This window comes from Zingiber officinale, chromosome 7B (assembly GCF_018446385.1).
Source record: "Zingiber officinale cultivar Zhangliang chromosome 7B, Zo_v1.1, whole genome shotgun sequence".
In the NCBI taxonomy this organism is placed as follows: domain Eukaryota; kingdom Viridiplantae; phylum Streptophyta; class Magnoliopsida; order Zingiberales; family Zingiberaceae; genus Zingiber; species Zingiber officinale.
This window is the reverse complement of record NC_055999.1, coordinates 120776235-120795176: the sequence shown is the minus strand read 5'-3', so window position 1 is coordinate 120795176 and position 18942 is coordinate 120776235. Positions and strand designations below refer to the sequence as shown.

The following is an 18942-nucleotide window of genomic DNA, read 5'->3' as shown; positions in this document are numbered from 1 at the left end:
TGTTTATGAAAATCATGATATTTTGATTCATTGAAAGCATTATGATTGCTTGATAATGATTTATCAGTATAGTTTAAGGTGACTAACACAATCATATTAGGGACCAATTTTAAAACTCAGTCGCTAATAATATAGTAGAAAATTAAAATTAAAATTAAAACAAAATTCCCATGTTTGATCGTTATCTTATAACTTCCCATCATTATCTATTAATTTCGTTCAATTGTTAATTACAAATTGATTCGGTCATTAATTCAGTTACAAATTCCCACGTTTCTAGGAGAGTTAATATTATTGATAACCAACCCCTTAAATTATGTCATCAAAATTTTGAGCCAAAATAAATTCATAAAGAATTTTCACAAACTAAATTAATATCTTTATATGAACATTTTCTTTTTCATATATCTAATTACTTTCTTAATCCATTATATCCATTCACTTTCTAAATTCCCGCTCAACTTCTTTTTCCAACTGCCATACATATACACTTAATCTTTTGAGGCTTACAATCTGTTGTAATTACCAGTCTAATAAATTAATTAATCTAGCAAACCAAACGCATCCTAATTAAATCACTCTTTTGCTTTAGTTTGTTAAAGAGTTAACAAAATTCTTAAATTTAGCAAATAACTCATAACAAAATGCCTCTATACTCAATAGAAAATAACCATGATGGAAATACAAGAAAACACAAATTCATAAGTTTTTATGTTCGTCCTTTTAAACAATCTTTTTACAACATTTTTCTCCCTTAATTGCTCTTTTAATTTGATGGCTCTCAAGCATCAAGATAGACTTGAAATGGGACGTATTTTATTCGTTTTATTTAGAATACTATGTAATTAATTAAATACTAATCATCCACTTAATCTTGGTTTACCATTATATCCTGGTAAACAAACGATCCACAACAAACTCTAAGCACAACCGGAGATGGGATCAATCTATTTTAAGAAAACTATTTGAAAGCAAACCATGGATCTTCCACTCAGGAGCACTCACCTTCCCGTCAGACTCGAGCAATCATGAGTCGTGAGTCGTGAGTCGGCACTCGGAGTCGACAATCGGAGTCGGACTCTGTAATCGGGAGTCCGCACTCGGATTCGGCACTCAAACTCAGTACTCGGACTCGACAGTCGAACTTGGCAGTCGATGACTTGGAGTCGAACTCGGCAGTCGGCGACTTGGTAGTCGGACTTGAGAGTCGGACATCCAAGGCATCCCAATTTTTCAAGTCAACTTAGTCATCCTAAACAGCTCTTCCTACCTTACTTGACACCTGAGAATACCTACTTAGGCCATCTCAACAACATGGTTGTAGATTTCGACCAAAGCAGCGCCTAAGCGCTATGTGGCACCTAGCTGAACTGAAAACCCTCTAATTGGCCAAAGTAGGCGTCACTGGCGACTTGTTCGGTCTAGACGCAACCTAGACTGAATAGGTGATTTATAATTTTTTTAATTTTGGACCAATTAATTTTTTTATAAATATTCATGGCTACTAAACAGTTGCTACAACTATTACTAAACAAACTACTAAAATATTTAGTAGTGATTTTATAAATTTAGAATAATATTCTTTCGTTTTTAATTGAAAGGTTGTTCAATTATATTCATTATATTTAAATTTTAATTGAAAACTAGCTTAATTTGATAAAAATTAAATTCAATAGATATTAAATTATAGTAGAATGAGTTCAAAATAATGAACTTTTCAAGTGGATTTGAACTACTTTTTGTCTTCCAACCTAAAAATAGTTTAAAAAAAACATAAATATTAATATTGAAACACTAAATATTGCTCCAAAATAATTTATAATTATAAATAATATTAATTTTATTAATGCTGAAATTAAAAATATATATATATAAAAATTAAGTACTAGAACACCTAAGCGCCACCTAGGCGCCAGTCGAGACTGGCGCCTAGCCCTTTCTACAACATTGCTTGACGGATAAGTTGAAATTGATTGTGTAATTTCAATTTAATTAAAATTCCTCAATATCTCCGGCAGATTATCCAACAATAAAATCCCATGTTACCAAAGTAGACGTAAATTTTGAGTGTCATCGAGAGTGTATGTGAAGAACCGCAAGGTTAGGGAATTTATTATCATTTGATCCAGAGATTGATAGAACATTTCATAAGATTAAGAGAACGAGCAATGGATCCTAATCAAAATCAGAATCTCCCGAACCTCCCTATGGTGAACAACAATAGACCACTTGGTAATGATGCATCACCAAGTGTACAAGGATTCAGATCTATCCTTGCCTGAACTACAGTTAAAGCAAACAATTTTAAGTTCAAACCGGTTCTAATTCGCATGGTTCAACAAAGTCAATTCAGCGAGGTACCAATGAAACACCCAAATCTACACTTACAAAAATTTTCTAGAAATTTATATTACTTTAACGCAAAATGGGGCTTCTACGGATGTTATCTAGCTTATGCTATTTCCATTCTCATTGCGGGACAAAGTCAAGTTGTGGCTATCATCACTTCTCCAAGAGTGCATAGCAACATGGGATCAATGTGAACTGAGCAAGACGACTCACATAGGACACATTATTACGAATTTCATGCAAAAGAATAGAGAGTCATTATTTGAGTCTGGGGACAAATACAAAAGCTTACTGCAGCAGTGCCCTAAAATCATGGGCTTGAGAGATATGGCTAATTATACATACATTCTATAATAAGATTTCATACGCTGCTAAAGTATCCCTAGACTCAACAGATAGAGGAGCCATAATGAACAAAACATTTAAAGAAACTGAGATTATTGAGAGCATTGCATTTAACCATCATCAATGGGCAAATGAGAGGAGTACCCTAGTGCAAGCCTCAGGGATGAATTCATGAATCAAGTGGACTTTATGGCAGCGAAATTGGATGTGATGAGCAAGTGCCTAGACACATTGAGTATCAACCCTACTAATGTCATCGTCACCTCTTGTGAAGTCTGGAAATTCCGGACACGGGCAGCCTTGGCATTCATGCAAAGCCATCAAGTGGAACATTGGATGCAATTAACAATTTCAATTCAAGGTCAAACAACCCTTACTCTAATACCTACCATCGAGGATGGACGAACCACCAAAATTTTCTTATCGTATGAATCAAGGGTAATTTTCGAATCAAGAAGGCTACATGCAAAATTCTAAACATCAACCTCAAAAATCAATCTTGGAAAAGATGATAGAACAATTCATTGTAACACAATCTGAGGCCAATGAGTAGTTTCACCAGTAACATGCCAATCACGAAGTTATGATCAAGGAATTGAAAACTTCACTTGATACACTTACCAATCACACGAAAATGCTGGAAAATCAAGTGCTCAAGTGGCAAATTCCATTTCAATGACCTTTAGGAAATTTCTCGTCAACCAGAAATATACCCGGTTGAACATTGCAATGCTGTGAATTTAAAAAGTAGGAAGGCGTTGCAAGACTTAGTGGGAAATAAGAAAGATGCACCAAAGAGTCTGTTAACGAAAATGTTCATCATAAACACCTATGGTGGTAGAGGAGTTAAGCAAACCTGAGGAGCCAAAAGATCCTTTATTAAAGCCTCCTGTTCAGACATACCTGTTAGACCCCGTGGTTGTTTTGATGTGATCAATCAAGTTGGTTAGGTCCTGCTTTGTGTTTGATCCCTGTGTCTGAGTGTGCAGGAGCTTAGGAGCGCAAGAAGTCGAGCGGAAGACGCAACTAGCGAGAAGGACGGCACAGGAAGGGAGCCGACGGGCTCGGTGCGTCCGAAGGACAAGAGAGCTGCGGAAGAATACACCGGTGGGCGAGAAGAACGTGTGCGGCGTTCGAGGGACGTTAAGCCGGGTCGGAAGACTGCTCGAGGAGAAGACCGGAAACTGAATTCGGGTGAGCCCTATTTCAGTTGGCCGGAATCACCCAAAAGGACGGAACTTCGGAAGTTGAAGCAAAGAAGAAAACGAGCTGGAAAGGCAGCTCAAGGCGCCTTCATCATGGCTTGAAGGCGCCTTCAAGGCTTGATGAAGGCGCCTTCATCCCAGTCAAAACGTCCGTTGTCGACCGGATAGAGTTTTATCCATTCACTCGACCTGAGGCACCTTGGACCTCAGTTGGAGGCGCCTTAGACCTACGAGATAGAATTTCCAGAAACTATATAAAGGCCCTTAGAACTAGGAATTATTAATCAATTGTTCTTTCGACTCAGTAGTCATTCCTAACAACTTGTGTGAGCTTTCCATTGTGTAAAAGGCTTCTCCGCCTTCAGAGAAGGAGATCTTTCCAGAGCGTTTTTCTTCTGCCTTGGATTAACAACCGTTTTGGTTGTAACCAAGTAAATCGCTGAGTCTGTTTCTTTGTTTATTTTACTGTTGCTTATTATTTTAAGTTGAAAGCACGAGAAGGGTATAGTTTTAATTTTTCAAGCAATTCACCCCCATCTTGCCGACCTCCGCTGCACCTACAATTGGTATCAGAGTCCGACCGCCTCAGAAGGATTAACCGGCAACTGAAGCACGAAGATCGAGACGATGACCGGGACAAGCATTCATCCCCCGAAGTTCGACGGAGACTTCACAATGTGGAAACGTCGGATGGAGGTATTTTTTAAAACCGACTTCGATATTTTACTAACTATGAAATATGGTTTTGAAGTTCCGAAAGACAAAGAAGAGCATCAATGGAGCAAGGAGCAAGCCGATTTTGTCGCGAACGGAAAGGCAGAGTTCCACCTGCTTAGCGTGCTGTCACCACAAGAGGTAAGCCGGATCGGAAGCTACGACTCCGCGAAAGAGCTCTGGGAAAAATTCCTGGAGCTTCATGAAGGTACATCCGAAGCGAAGCTTGCAAGACGTGATATCTTCCGGACTCAACTTACGAACATCCGGATGAACCAAGGCGAGAAGGTAGCGCAACTCCAAGCAAGAATTAAGGAACTAATAACTCAACTAAGCAACCTTGGAGAAGAAGTAACGAACCGGGACTCGATCCGGTACGCGCTCAACGCCTTCCCTAGAACTCCAGAATGGGCGTCCTTAATAGATGCATACTACATCTCTAAGGACTTCGAGGTAAGTACTTTAGAAAATCTATTTTCAACTTTTGAATTTTACGAATCTCGGATTGCAGAGCCCAATGAAGTGGAGAAAACAAGTCAGAACATTGCCTTAAAGGCAAAAACAAACGATTCTGACTCCGAAGCCTCGATCGACCAATCGGAAGCGGCACTACTAGTAAAGCATTTCAATAAGTTCTTTAATTCTAATAAATTTAGATCGCAGACAAAGAGGCATGAGCGAAAGAGAAGAACGGTTCGTTGCTACAACTGCAACAAAGAAGGGCACTTTAAAGATGACGGCCCAAAATTAAAGAAAAAAGGAGAAAGAGAAGGAAAAGATAAAGTACAAGAAACCAGAATCCTCCAAGCATAAGAACCTGAAGGCCACTTGGTCAGATTCATCTTCTTCCGAATCAGACGTCGAAGCCTTCTCCGGATTAGCAATGATGGCTAACCATCTTCCCAAAGATGAGTCAAGCTCAGAAATGAGCATAGATGAAGGGAGAGGATCATCAGAAGACGAAAGCGACGATGAAAGGGGAGTATCAACATGCGAGGTAAGTAAGGTACGTGGTAAGTAAGGTACGTAATCTAACCCCGACTCAGTCCTTTCAATTTATTAAATCTCTTTCTAAAGATTTATTCAAATTAGAAAAAGAGAATGCTAACTTAAATAGAATTTTAGATAAACTAAAATCCGAAAATGATAATTTAAAATTAGAAATTGAATATTTGAAAACTGATGCATGTTTTAAAACAAATATTTTTCAAAAATCAAAATTTAAGATTTATGGAAAATTGAATTGGTATATAAGAAAGCATCAGGGTCAACTCAGAAAAACTCCCAAGAATTATGTACCCCTAAGTTTCTGATTAATCCAGTAGGAAGGAACCTCTATTAGATTCCAAAATCTGTGCTAAATTAAATTTTTTTTTTTAATTAAGGCTTTCAGAAGAAAAATTAAACGTTAAAATTTCTTTATGAGGCTTTGTCTAAGGAAGTGATTGTTGCTCCAATAACCAAGAAGGCCTAGTGCCTCGCCATGATCTGGAAGCTGAAATATTGAAATAAAATGTTTAATTAACTTTCTGAAAAAGCATTAAAACTAAAATTAAATAATGCTTTGAAAGTTTTTCAAACATTTTCTTGGAAAATTCTAAAAATTCATTTTGCTCAGAAATTCTTCAACTTAAGAATTTGCTAAATATTTTTTAAATAAATATCATATTCTCTTATTATTACCCCGTTTTTGTTGTAATCAAAGGGGAAGAGAAAGGTACAAATTTAGGGGGAGATAATTTTTTTTAATACTCTCAGTTTTAAAACTATTTTTGAAAAATTCTGTTTAAACTCTTAATTAAATAGTTACAATTTATTTTAATTGCAAATTTATGCTTAAAAAAGTTAGTTTAGTAATTTTCTTTATATTACTATTTGTCTATTTTTACCCTAATTTGAACTTGAGTTGATGCACATCAAAAAGGGGGAGATTGTTAGACCCCGTAGTTGTTTTGATGTGATCAACCAAGTTGGTTAGGTCCTGCTTTGTGTTTGACCCCTATGTCTGAGTGTGGAGGAGTTTAGGAGCGCAGGAAGTCGAGCGGAAGACGCAGCTAGCGAGAAGGACAATACAGGAAGGGAGCCGACGGGCTCGGTGCATCCGAAGGACGAGAGAGCTGCTCGAGGACACCGGTGGGCGAGAAGAACGTGAGCGGCGTTCGAGGGACGTTAAGCCGGGTCGGAAGACTGCTCGAGGAAAAGGCCGGAAACTGAGTTCGGGTGAGCCCTATTTCGGTTGGCCGGAATCACCCAAAAGGACGGAACTTCAGAAGTTGAAGCAAAGAAGAAAACGAGCTGGAAAGGCAACTCAAGACGCCTTCGTCATGGCTTGAAGGCGCCTTCACCTTGAAGGCGCCTTCATCTCGATCAAAATGCCTGTTGTTGACCAGATAGAGGTTTATCCGTTCACTCGACCTGAGGCGCTTTGGACCTCAGTTGAAGACGCCTTAGACCTACGAGATAGAATTTCCAGAGACTATATAAAGGCCCCTGGAGTTAAGAATTATTAATTAATTGTTCTTTCAACTCAGTAGTCATTCCTAGCAACTTGTCTGAGCATTCCATTGTGTAAAACGCTTCTCCGCCTTCAGAGAAGGAGATCTTTTCAGAGCTTTTCTTCTGCCTTGGATTAACAACCATCTTAGTTGTAACTAAGTAAATCCCTGAGTCTGTTTCTTTGTTTATTTTACTGTTGCTTATTATTTTGAGTTGAAAGCACGAGGGTATAGTTTTATTTTTCAGGCAATTCACCCCTCTCTTGTCGGCCTCCGCTGCACCTACATTACCAACCACCTATCCCATTTCCACAATTGGCAAAAGTGAATCGTGATGAAGAGTTTGAAAATAATGAAAAAGATTTGTATGGAGGTGTCATTACTAAAAGCTATGCACCAACCAAATGCCACAATTTGTAAAGTTTATGAAAGAGGAGAAAGGAGAGTCATGAATTGAACTTACTGAAGAATGCAGTGCTATAATCCAAACTGAGCATCCTTAGAAATTAAAGGACTCAGGAAGCTTTTCCATTTCATACTTCATCACAGACAAAAAGATAAACAAGATTTTCTATGACTTAGGAGCGAGTATGAGTTTGATGTCATTTACTACTATGTGCAAAGGGTTAGGTCTGGGGAGCCTCAAGCTTATAACCATGACCCTACAGTTGGTCGATCATTCTTGTCGATACCCTTTGGGAATTTCAGAGGATGTGCTTGTGCAAATTGGTGGTATCGTCGTGCCAACTAATTTTAGAGTATTAAAAATGGAAGAGGACCCTCGCATACCCATTATTCTTGGGAGATCATTCTTAGCTAATGCCGGGGTGATTATAGACGTGAAGATTCATAAGTCATTTTTCATGATGAAGTTGAAAAAGCACATTTTGATATTCTTGTTAAACGTAGGATTGCGTCCACTAGGTACATAGAGGAGCAAGCTATAGATGTCCTAGGGATTAAGGATGGCATATCGTGATTGATCAATAAAGTAGGTTGGGACGAGTTGATGAGTATTCATTGTCCCACTTACACTAGGACTACCCTTGAGTTTTTGAGTACGTTGGACGTTGAAATCCTAACCAGGAAGAATTGTGACGAAGGGAGGATCACATTCAGATTGTTTAATGATGATTATGGATGGATGTTGAAATAATTTAATAGCAATTTCGAATTTCCAAATGGAGGGGAGAGGAGAGCACCTAGGATTTTTTGTGCCATGACCTTTTGGGAGGAATTGACTAGGAAGATTGAATATGACCCCTCAAAAGCTAAAGCGATTAATCTTCAAAATCTTGTCCTTCAGTACAACATTCATAGAGTGATGGTCAACGGGATAGTGAAGGGCTAGTTAGACTTAGCGAACTATTGTGCCTATGGTGTATGCTACATGGAGGGAATATTGATTATGGCTCACACTTTGTTAGGCACATGGTCAAAGTTGGGAAAGCCTTTTCGGGGACAATAATGATTGGTGGGTATATTACTCATATAGCTAATAACCTTGGATATGACTTGGATGGTTTGGAAATGGTAAAGGGTCATTCGAGTCTTGACATTGGGTGCATCTAGCTGCTAGGATGCTTATCCATAATGGGGACTTATTTGGTTTTGTGCTTAAAGATCGAGCACAATTGAGACTACCCAATATTGAATAAACTATCATAACCAACCCTGATAATTGGAGGTTAAAACGAATCCTACCTACTAGCCCAGTTTGCCCTCTTATGAGCTACCACATGCCCCCGCAGTTTAGAGGAGCCGACGGAATTTAGGGACAAGCCACATATTGAATTGATTGGACCCTCCTTTTCTCATGTTGAGCAACCCACAGAATCTCATTGCATATGATTTTTCTGACTTTCGCTCTAGTCTTAATATTATTCATGCAGAATAGGTTACTATAAGGCAATATTTAGAGCAACAAAGAGGAACTTGGGCTAGTGGATTTGATGGCTTCACAGAGCACTTCCAGAGAATAGAGATGCATTATAATGAAGCGAAGTTGTACTTTCAAGCTGAGTAAAGGAGGATACAAGAGGAGGCAGTGGAGTGGCAAGATTAAAGAAAATTTTGAGACGAAGTGAGGCAATTCATGAGTGAGCAAAGGGAGCAATGACAATGGGAACAAAGTCACCGTGAAAGGGAGGAGACGAGTCGCTCAGACTAAGCATATATACCTTTGGCACCAACTACCAAAACTCCAATAGTAGCCAAGGGGCTCCTTTTCCTCCTCGACCTCCACTTTGAGATTTATGGTGAGCCTTTCTTTTGTCAATATGGTTTGGTGACGCTTGCTTTAGACATTTCTCTTTATTTAGTAGGATTTTGTTTTTAGTTTTACATCATAGTTGTTTAAGCTCGTTGATCTTTTGAATTCGAAATGAAGTATAATATGCATGATATTGTCCTTTGAAGCATAATTTACATGATTAGTGTTTGATGATGCCATGTGAATGCTCTCTCAAATTTTGGTGATTCATATATTCCTATCTTATAGTAGAATTTTACAATAACATTGTTAAGTTAAATTTGGTTTAACCATAAGCCTACTTGATAGTTTGACCATTACACTTCACTTATAGTTTATTTTCGAAAGATCGATTTAGTACAATAGTTCATTCTATTGGGCTAATACCTTAGTGACCATAGGTGACCCTTTTCTCAATATTTTAGTTACTAGATTATACTCGATTTGTGTAGCCCATTTGAAAAAAAATGAAAATCCCATATGAAAAGAAAGAAAAGAAAATGGAAGAAAAATTGAGATTAAAAGAAAAAGAAAAGAGTGACAATATCGTGGGTGGAAAGAATAAAATGTCGCTTTGAGACCGAGTTAGGTTATTGGGAAAACATTAATCCATTTCTATCAATACTGAGCATGCCTTTGAGACTTTGTGTTGAGAAGAGAGGATGAACCTCGCGTATGGCAAGTATCTAACACTGGAAAACTTGAGAACACGATAGAATGACAACTTGACTAAGAAGGAATTTCAAACCTTAGGAGCAAAGCATGCACCGTGCACCAAACTATCTTGTAAACTTGGTGAAACTGATTGAGAGTCTTCGCTTGAAAATGTTACTATTTGATAGGATTAGGTGAGTTTATTGAAGTTTAGGAAAAGAGTTATTCACATGTATTTTAGATATTGATGTTTACTTGAGGACAAGAAAGGATTGGCCTGGGAGAATTTGATGTACGTATTTTATATAAGTTTTTGATACGTTTTGACGAACCTTTTGACCTACTTTCCATGCATATATTTTGTGATATTATATCTTTAAGCTTACTTTAATACATTTCTATTTCGGAGAAATGCTCATGTGCTTTCCTTTGTTAGGGTGTGAAATGGCGCGAAAACGGTGATTGAAGATCAAGTTTGGAAGCCCCTATAACCTTGCCACGGATGCCCATGCAAGCCGGCACAGGTCATGCCCCATTCGGTGACCTCAATCGACGGGCCCGTGCCAATCGGCATTGGTCGTGTTTCTTTCAGTTAACCATGCTCCACTCGACCGAAGAGGTCACGGGCGCCCATGCCCGCCGGCACGGTTCGTGGCCCGAGACCCTAGCAGTCGACGAACGAGACGCAGGTGCCCGTGCCCACCGGCACGACCTGTGTCAAGCCCAATAAAAGGCTGATTTTGACTCTTTTGAAAGGATCCAAGGCGATTTGTGAAGCTGATCTGAAGAAGATATGTCATCTGGGCATGAAAGAGGAATCAGAAGCATCCGGAGAAAAAATCTCACATCAGGTCTAAACTTTTCCTCTCTATATCAAATTTCTAATTTCTGAGTTTCTGATTTATGAACTGTATCTGAATTTGTCATCGTTTAAACATGACTTGTGGTTGTAACTCCATTTGTATGGGAGTAAATTCTTAATTCTAGGACTAGGGATTAATCCTTTGTTATGTGAATGTTTCCGATTTGATTTATGAATGAATGTTTGATCTTATTCAGTGATATGTTGATTTGTGATCCGGATCTACTGTGTGAACTGGATATCAATGTCAAAAACATGAGATTGATATCCCACGAGGATTAGGGGATGAACCGAAAGGAGAACCCAATCCTCCGTAGAGACCCGAGATGTAAAGAGTCGGCTACGAAAGTAAATCGGTATGCCACAAGGAATAATAGACTATCATAGATTTTAATATTCCAATTCATCGTCACATAATAGAAGAGGGTTATTAGGGGGTTGTGGGATCTAGTGACAAGATCTCCTAAGGAAAGTGATTCTCAAGCTTAGCAACTCTAAAAGTAGAGAATGAATTGGAATTAATACACCGGTGTAGTTCCAAAAGTCCACATGATATGACATCCAAAAACCACCATTGAGGATAGGACATCCAAAAATAAATCAAGCATTTGCTAAGTGAAACCAAAATCCTAGAATTGCCTTCACCGACTGGACTTTCTTAGTGTGATCTCTCTGTCTATTTGATCAAATCTCTTCTCTCGCTTTTTTCTTCACCTTTCCATTGAATTTTCTAGTTCTTGACATCCAAAATTGTGATTAGTCTTAGTAAACTAGTACTCAACTACCAGTCTTTGTGGTTGGATATCTTTTTATTACTTGACGACACTTCCGCACACTTGCAGATTTGCACACATCAAGAGAAGATCCGACGATCTGCCCTTCGCAACTTAGTCCAGCTGGGCAGATCCAGCCGCCCAGCCGCCGGATGTTTGGCCTGCACAGCCCTATGGGGCTATGCAGATCTAGCGGGCTGCCGGATCTGCCATGTGCATCCTAGTCCAGTCAGGGAGATTTGACAACCGAGTCTGGCAGCTGGGCCAGCTATTGTATCTGCGTAGCCCAATGGGGCGCGGCCCCTGCACGTTCCAACTCTGTGCTTGCGCGGCCGGGCCACACAATGGGTCGCTGCCCCGTGCGGCCGGGCCGCACGGTGGGCTGCTGCCCTTGCCCAACCAGGCTGCGTGGTGGGCTGCTACCCCTGCCCAGCCAAGCCGCGTTCTCAAATATTTAAAGATTATTACTCTGATGAAACTTCATCTCTGCCCTTAAGTGAAAGGATAAGAGAGCAATGACAATTTTCTATCGATTATTTCCCAAATATCTACGAAACTTCATCCCTACCCTTAAGTGAAAGGATAAGAGCAGTGGCAGATTTTTTATTAACTATTTCTTAAACATCTAGAGACCAATCTAAAACTCGATTTAAAGTTGTATTTTGAATGAATAATTATATTTTTGCCTTAAGTTGAATCTTTTTTCTCTCTTTTTTGTTATTCATAATAATCATTTATATTTATTTTTAATGAGTTGATTTTTTTTCCTTCTCACATAAGCTAGTATTACAGGGTGTCTTGCTTTCTATAACACTGCTATCTTTTTCTCTGAACTGAGTAAACTTAGTTTTTGAATGGATTTTATTGACTTGAACAAAATTAAATTTTTCAACATATTCATCAGAATTTAATTTAGTCTCTTTACTTAGACTTTGTCTCCAAAACTAGTTTCTTAACCAAGTTCTTAGACTGAGTTCAAAACTAAGTTATATATTCTACATTTAGAATTTAGAGATTTAGCCTCCCAAACAATTATGAGAGGTTAAGTTCAAAAATTAGAACCTTCTTTCCAAGTTATGGTTGAACCTTCATATCCTTAAGTTGATTAAGTACAAAATTAAAATATTAAGTACTTAGTTTACATATTAAATTTTATTTATAATGTTCAGAGTTTGAAGTCTATAGATATATAATAAAAGTTGATTCACACTAAAATCAATATTTTATGTTCAAAATTCCAAGTTTAATTCCTAAATCTTAAAATTAAGCTGAGTTTAGGATTGGAGTTTAAGTTGTGGATTTAAACGTCCCATAAAGTTAATTCACACAATAAAAAAAACTTCACATATTTCAAGTTTTATGTTCAGAGTTGTAGGTCCATAGATTATGTCATAAATATTACACAAAATTTAAGTTCAGAAATTAGATTCTAAGTTTGCCCCTGAAACCCCCAAATCTCTGAATTATAATCATAAACTCTAAAATAGATTCTAAGTTAATTCACACAATAAAAAAACTTCACATATTTCAAGTTTTATGTTCAGAGTTGTAGGTCCATAGATTATGTCATAAATATTACACAAAATTTAAGTTCAGAAATTAGATTCTAAGTTTGCCCCTGAAACCCCCAAATCTCTGAATTATAATCATAAACTCTAAAATAGAGTTATGAGGCTGAATTATATGTTCTAGATTCAGATCCTTAACCAAATTCAATTCCTGGATATATGTTCCAAGTTCATAGAACAAGCTCTAAGTTAAGAAATTAATACTCCTAAACTAAGTTGAGACACTAAGTTCAAATATTGAGTCCTTTGTTTTAAGACCACGTTCAGAAATTATGTTATTTGTTCTACATTATAACCAAGTTCAGAGTTCCATTCGACATTCCAATTCACGTAACCAAGAAATTAAGCCTCCTAAAGAGATTTCAAAAGCTACGTTAAGCATTTAAGACCATATATCAATTAGTTCAATAGACTGAGATTTAGTTCAATTAAGAGACTAAGACATGAATAAATTGAGAGAATATGTTAAGAATGAAACTAAGTACAATTTAACTCTAAAACCAGTTCAAAACTATGTTTAGTTCGCAGATAAGTCAAGTACATATGTAAATCAGATTCATATATTGAATACAACAGAAACTAAAATCAGTTTATATAGCAAGATCTGTTCAGACCCTATGTAAAGTTTACATACTAAATCTGAAGATTTCCAAAACATTATTAAGTTTAGAGACTAACTCGAGAGACTGAAGTCACTTCAAAAGAGAAAATACATTAAATTCAGAGTATAAGTTCAACTGGCTTAAGAGATTAAGATCAATGTATTAAGAACAGTTCAGAGTATAGATGTAAAATACCGAGAAAAAATAACGAATAATGATAAGGGAATTTTCCAGAATTTTTGGAAATTTTTCTGGAATTTTTCGGAGATCGTATGGACGAGTTTACATGGATAAAATTGGGCCCCGGGAAAGCTTGTTTAGGCTATCCTGTTTTAGAGAGGAAAAATTTTATTTTTCTTTTCCTATTTCTTTTTTTCTTTTTCTTTTTCTTCCGTTACTGTGCCGTTTCCTTCTCCCCTTTCCCCACGAGCCCGTGCCCTACTTCACGCCGATTCCCTTTGCTTCCTCATCTTCCCCAACCGACGCGACGGTTCCATCTTCCCCTATTTCTCCCCTCGCCCGAACCCCTTCTTCATCTTCTCGCCTCTTCTTCTTGCAATGCCCTAGCCGCAGTCCACGGTCGTCAAACGGAACAGCAGCCGTCATAGGAAATGGTGCTGTCGGCCTGAGCAGGGAGCCCGAGTCCTCTTCATCGTGTCTCCACTACACTCTCCGGTTGCCAGCCACTCGAGCAACCTTCTCTTCCGATTGTCGAGTTCCGTTCGACAGTTGCCCCTTCACTGATCTTTCCGGCACCGTGTGTCCAAGTCGTGCCCTAGTTTCTGTTTCCGACGTCGATAAGGGCTTTGCCACCCTGAGCAGTTGCCACCTCTCCTCTATCTTACCTGTGCCCTAGTCTCTTCCGACGATACCACACGAGCATCGGCAATGATCTGCCACCGCCGGCCACTAGAGACCTAGCGCTGGCCCTTCTTCTCCTCTTCCGAGCGTCGGCAGCCGACCAAGCTCCTTTGCCCTAGTTCTTTACTGCCGAGCCTCTCCCTCTTCATGAGTTGCTGCCGCGCCATCGACGGACCTCAGCCCTAGATCGCCGGCGTCGATTTGGGGCTAAGAGCACAGAGGTAAGGGTGCTACCCTAATTGGTGAGTCAGGTACTTGATCGTTGCTGTGGTGTTCTTGGTCTGACTCACCTTGTTCCAGTATCATCAGGGGGCCGTGAACTGAAGGAAGGATTTTAGCAGGCTGTTGTGTGTTGTGGATCAACAAACACGACTGTGAAGTTGCTTGTTCTAATTCCAGCAACAAACAACCTTCCACCAGCAGTCACTTGGTTGTGAATTGAGATAAGGAGTAGGTAATTGGTCTTGGTTGTAGATCATAGTGAATTTGGATTATTTGATTAGTTGTTTGTGTGTTAATTAGGGTTTGCCCTATTTTTAGTGTTAGAGATTTTTATTTAGCTATTTCATTGGATATTAGCTAAATAAAAATGTATATATTTGTGACACAGGACTTTGACGCGAGACGAGCATCTCGACGTCGGATTGGACCGTATTGGACCTTTCGATTGAAGGCGGGTACCTTAACTTATCTTTGATAATGTCATGTTGATATGTTTAGTAGGTTATAACCTTTAGTAATGATTATGTTCGTCTTTGCTTCGGTTGGTCACTACCCAAGACCTGTTACATGCTTGTTTTGTTTACTTATTATGCACTTCATGTTAGTACCTACCTGATTATACATGCTTATAGGGGTAGTGACACAACCATGTGTTTATTATGTTCACGATCTAGATTTTTCTACCTTATTTGATCTGTGTACCTTTGATTTGATTCATTGTCCTATGGTACACATTTTCTACCTTATCTGACCTGCTACATGCTTGTTTTGTTTACTTATTATGCACTTCATGTTAGTACCTACCTGATTATACATGCTTATAGGGGTAGTGACACAACCATGTGTTTATTATGTTCACGATCTAGATTTTTCTACCTTATCTGATCTGTGTACCTTTGATTTGATTCATTGTCCTATGGTACACATTTTATATATATATATGGATATTGCTATGCTGTTCAGGATTTTGCCATGCTTAGTGTCATGCACCATTCACATGATTGCATGCTGCGCGATAGTCTGCTCCATTATTGTTGAGTGCATCGCCAGTTTTATCTCTGTCGGTGCTCCGCTGGTCCGCTCATGGATAGTGTGACGCAGCGTAGTAGCACGTCAGTTTTGCTCGGTGGTGCTCCGCTGGGACACTCATGGGTAGTGTGACTGCAACGTGGTAGCACGCCGGGATCCCTCCCCATCATCTTGTACCGAGATGAGAGCATTGTGCTCCCCCACTTATGATTTGGGGTAGGAGGATAGGTGTACTCCGACAGCATCCCGTTCACTCGGTCACTCATCAGGAGCAGTGACGGCAGAGTGCACGGTTGTCACAGCCCTACCCACTCGGTCTCACCATCGTGTGTGAGACGGCTGACTGGAGAGTAGGTGACCAGGACATGTCATTGGCATCATATGCATTTATGCATTTACTGATTGTGTTTGCTGCACTTATATGATGCATTTGGATGGATGCATATATTTGACATGCATACAGGATTTATGATAGTCTGACGACCTGACTATCCTGATAGGAGGCCCTGGTGAGTACAGCTCCCTTCAGCCTTTTCTATGATGCATTTCCAGCTTTTGTCCAGGAGACTATACTCCATAGTTATTACTATTTGTTATAGTTTACTATACATGTCAACTAGGTATCTGCTGAGTTGTTGAACTCACCCCTGTGGACACTATCTTTTTCAGGTACCAGGATATTTATGGAGTCGCTTGGAGTATCCTGCCTGCCGGTCCCCACGTCACATCAGAAGACCTGTCTCCGCTTTTGTTTATTTTTATTTTGGTATATGAAATTTGTGTATTTAGCTTTGTGTTCTGGTTTTGTTTCTGGAGTGTTGTTTTGTTGTGTGGTGTAAGCCTAGCCGGCTAGCAGTCTTCGTTTTTAGTTTGTATGTGTTGTCCATTGTATTTCCGCTATGTTTGGTTTTGGTACAACCGAGTGGGCTGTTATATTTACATATAACTGTGTGGTTATGTTTTTTATTGTATCAGCCGAGTAGGCTGCATATAAACTGCGTGGTTGTGTGTATATTCCAGCCGCATGTGGCTGAGGTATATTGTGTCTGTAGACATGGTTCAGATTGTCACCCGTACAGGGGAGATGCTGCCGGAATTTCCTCTGGCAGGGACTCCTCTGGGGCGTGACAATTTACTCACTTGGCTAACAGGATTCATAAACTCTAGTACTTAGCCTGGAGGTCTAGAGTTTGAATCCTGGGGAAGGCAAAAATCCACTGGCCGGGGGTGGGAAGACCTAGTGAGTAATGGCACGGCGAAGGGTCGTCGACATAAGGGCTCGCCAGTTGGCCGCCTAAGGGACCGCCAAATGGGTCGCCCAAGGGGCCGAGGGGTCGGGTCGTTACAATAAAAAGGCGCCTTTTTATTGTAACGACCCGCCCCTCGATGTCGTCGACCGACGACCCTCGGCCGTGCCGTTACTTACTAGGACTTCCCACCCCTGGCCAGTGGATTTTTGCCTTCCCCAGGATTCGAACTCTAGACCTCCGGGCTAAGTACTATAATTTATGAATCCTGGTAGCCAAGTGAGCGCCGAGACAAAAATCCACTGGCCAGGGTGGGAAGTCCTAGTGAGTAACGGCACGGCTAAGGGTCATCGGTCGACGATATAAGGGGTCGCCAGTTGGGCCGCCCAAGGGGCCGTCAAATGGGCCGCCCAAGGGGCCGAGGGGTCGGGTCGTTACAATAGATTGATAGATTAAACTAAGTTGAGAAACTAAATCCATTTCAAAAATATGTCCAATTCGAAACTATGTTCCGTTGTTTAAAACCAACTCTAGTTCAAAATTAAATACACTTCGAAAATAAGTCCAGCTCACAGTGAGACAACCCTCATACGAAAGATTGAAATCAAAAGTTCAGGTTCTAAGTCACAGTTACGTATAACAATCAAAATCTAAATTTGTAAAGTTAATCTATGCAATAAGTTCACAACAGTTATAATATTCATTTAAAGGACTTAAATAGGAAATTTGAAAACACAAACATAACAAGGAGTACATTATAGACATTCTTAACAGCATACCATTCTAGAATTTCAGTAATTAAAAAATTTTAATTAATGAAAACTAATGTTACACAAAATACAGTCAAGATAGAGAGGAGTAGGAACCTTAAAAGAGAACAAGAGGGGTTGTCAGTGTTGAATGATTTAAGTTGTATCCACCGCGCCCCTGCAAATCACCAGTCAATAGGTACAAAGTTCAGTTATAACAAGTTCAGAGATTGAGTAAAGTTCAAAAGTCCTGATTCAAAGTAAATAGTAAGGAAAAATGCTTATAAATTGGCAGACTATATTAACCTAGAATATTTTATTCAGTTAAGATCCATGTAAAAAATCAACTTAAGTGAAGGCTATGTTTAAATAGCAAAGCTAAATATTTAATGTTTAGTAACAATGTTCAAAGTACAAAAACACTAATAGCAAATCTAAAGATTATACAAAAAGACTAACGGCAAAAGTTTATGAGAATAGAACTTGTTGAAATCACTACGTTAATTTACCATCGGATATGTGAAAAAAATCAATGAAGTCATAAAATGAAAATAAATCAAATGAACAAAAACCTGGAGGACAAGAAATATAATTGTAGAACAGGAAGATATTTAAATACATTGTGTTCAAAATCAAATAATATAGATATAAATTATTCAAAATAATTAGTAAGGAATGAATAAAACCTTCGTTAGCGAAAAGCAAAATGCAACGTCGCTGCTTGTTAAAAGAGATATCAGACAAGACAAAATGAAAAGATACCAAGAAGCTCAAATTGAAACACAATGGTCGTTCGTCGGTATTTATAAATAAAAACCAATGAATTACCTTTAAATCGCGCTCTGTTGATTTGTTGGTGTGACTATTTATCGAAAATCATTTATTTTGTTAATATTATTCTTGTTTACCGGCCACAGGGTAGTGATAGATAGATATTATTAAATTTCTTGTCAGTGACGGTATCAATAAATTGATCTCCATCTCTGCTATACGTCGTCGTTTTCATATTCATATTT

At 38.9% G+C, this 18942-nt stretch overlaps 1 protein-coding gene across 8 annotated transcripts in view; it reads right to left on the bottom strand.

Moving 5' to 3' along the window:
* Positions 1 to 18942, bottom strand: part of LOC122007368 (imidazole glycerol phosphate synthase hisHF, chloroplastic-like) — a 39396-nt gene that overhangs the window by 16796 nt on the left and 3658 nt on the right. For all 8 annotated transcript variants that reach the window (XM_042563233.1, XM_042563234.1, XM_042563231.1 and 5 more), the window contains one exon: positions 18044 to 18104. The gene's annotated coding sequence lies outside the window, so the exon portion shown is untranslated. The remainder of the gene's footprint in view (positions 1 to 18043; positions 18105 to 18942) is intronic.